Raw genomic sequence first — 2,829 nt, 5'->3', positions numbered from 1 at the left:
CGGCGATCTCTCTTTGGCGATCGGTAGCACGCTCGATGACGCGCGCGCTCAACCAACTTTGCTGAGTATTTTTGTACGGAAATAGTGTGACGTGATATATAGGACGCATCGATTAGCACGAAGTGGTCGCTCAGAAGGTCATCTAACCCCGTTAGGCTAACGTACGTAAATTCTACAGCAACGTATATTAGGGATTACAGCGCTCTAGCGAAAATTAAGCGTATTTTTGGAGAATTTTTTGTGGGCAAATAAAGAGATGAATCTGAAATCCATTTGGAAACAAGGATACCACTTTTACCTTACTTACAGCAAGCAGCAGCGTGTGGAGGGGATACACACACAGGCGAGCCGGTGAACAAGCTTCGGCGGCCGAGAGTCAAGCTCTCGCACGTACACTGTCACTCGCTTGTGTACGTATCCCCTCCACACGCTGCTGCTTGCTGTAAGTGAGCTAAAAGTGGCATCCTTGTTTGGAAGGCTTTATTCTACAGGTTTTAAAGTGTATATTCAAATTTTTATGTCAACATACATTACAAAATGGCGGCGCTAGAGCCCTGTCAACATGAGCGTGTTTTTCGAAACGGGGCTTCGGGGTTCGCAGCATAAATGTCGCAAATGTTGATCTAAAACAAAAAAGCAAAATTTTCTGTCATCTACATGTCAACAGCTAGAGAAGTACGTAGAGGATTTTTAAAATATTTATATTTATAGAAATGGCGCGCATTTGAAGAAAGTTTCATTTTATAAAAAAAAAAAAAAAATTAGAGGGATTTTAAAATCATTAGAAAAAATAGCGGAAATAATCGGTTTTGCCAACTTATTCTGGTAACCAACTAACCCCGATCTTTCTTATTTGTCGATCGGTTGTCGTTGTTTCTTTCTCATCTCGCGGCGTCATGAACGAGGACTTGATAAGGTGAAAGAGGAGGAAAGAAGGAGAAAGAGAGAGACTCATCGCGAGATTCAATTAAATGGAATGAAGAGACGAGTTTTTTAATCGGATCGATTAAAAGTTCGGCTTTCTCGAGCGCGGTGAGTGAAGCAGGGCGGTTTGCCGGCTACCGGACAATAATTACCACGAAATTAATATTTCGACAATCCGATGTAATAACATTTATTTCCCGTACAATCTGTTGGTGCGCCGCCGAATAAGCCCGATTCCCGAGTGCTTCGTCTTTAACGAGCGCGCGCGTTTCGCAATGCCATTTAACAGCGGGCAATATATCGAAAATAATTAGGATACGGTATCTCGCGACATTAAACGAACAGTAAATTAATTGCCGAATTAATTGTACACCGAATGCCACGGACGACCTCCTTGTTTCCGATCGCGATAATGGAACTCATCCGAGAGTTGGAGATACGAGAGCGGGATAGCTCTCGGTTAGACTCGATTAAACGATAATTCGTTAATGTCGCGTTAGGATCTCGTAGACTCTCGTAGAAGCGCACCGAGGACAATGAAGGATATCGCACGCTTACATTTCCATCCAGGGATTACCTGAATTATTGGTGTATCGGATATATCGAGAAAATTGGCGGTGGTCATCATCGCCATTATGAATTCTTTATTTGGATGTTGCGGCGTCTGAATTACAGGGCGGTGTGGGCTACCTTGCTTACTGCTTCATATATGGGCTCCGTCCATGCTAGCGATAGCTACGAACTGCTTCGTATCCGTTCAAGCTCGCGCGACCAGCTCGTTAACGTAACATTCGATTCATACCAATCGCACGCCTTCATGTCTTTTTCGTAAGTTTATGTATTTTCCGCGGTTCATTCAGTCCTCCTGTTTTCTCGCTTTGGGATTCTTGATTGATAATGGAAACAAGAAAATACACGCTCAAGATTTTTGCAAAAACATTGAAGTAAAGAGATCCACACAGTGACACTTGCAACCACGATCGAACAAATCGGCAAAACAGTCCAAACACACACACACACACACACATTTCTTTTTTACCCCACAATCAATAAATTACCGTAAAATTAACATAATGTGCAATCCATCTTTTCGACCTATCTTTTGTCATGATTCCATCATGCTAATTTAATAGTTATGAATTAATTATTTTAAAAGTTATTTATTAATTGTAAAAGTAAAATATATAGATTATTTTACAGAATCTGTTCGATTGAGCGCAAGTATAGTTTTGTCTTTTGTTGCGACATATCAGCAAGAATTTTGAACGTACATTTTTTCGTTCCCAACGTTATAAATCAAGACGGTCTCGGCGAAGAGGAGGAGGAGTCCTAAGATCTCTAGTTTCACATCGTTGAATCTTTCTTCGGCTTCTCGAATCCTTCGCTTCCTGATGATCGCATGTATCGATCAGGCCGAACGTAACGAGCGTAATAAACACTCGATTTCTCCAAGCACCGGACATTCCAAAAATTTCGTGCAAACCCGTGCAGATAGGCATCTGCGCACAAACGCGCCCCGTAACGGCGACGGCGTTTGGAGCACTTGAAAAAGCACGTGAGCCGACACGAGGTGCCATAAATAGAGCGGCTAATCGCGTATCAGCGCGACGCGAGTCTCGCGATTCGCGATACACATAAGTAGATAGCTCGACATTACCACTTCGCTTCCTGTTACTTAAATATCTGATGCTAAACGGAACCGTTTGATACGAGACCTCGTTAATGAGTCTATCATTAACCTGTCGTCATTATCTCTGATATAAAACGCGTGCGAGCGATAGATTAATCGAGTCGAATCTAGGATGTTTATAGTGGATGCGATTATAGCCGATAAATGTATGCTGATTACATATTTCTCTCTCTCTCTCTCTCTCTCTCTCTCTCTCTCTCTCTCTCTCTCTCTCT

This window comes from Odontomachus brunneus, unplaced genomic scaffold (assembly GCF_010583005.1).
Source record: "Odontomachus brunneus isolate Ranch 3 - 2012 unplaced genomic scaffold, Obru_v1 Obru_scaffold_334, whole genome shotgun sequence".
Classification (NCBI taxonomy): Eukaryota; Metazoa; Arthropoda; class Insecta; order Hymenoptera; family Formicidae; genus Odontomachus; species Odontomachus brunneus.
The sequence above is the reverse complement of the archived record's forward strand: the minus strand, read 5'-3'. Positions refer to the sequence as shown.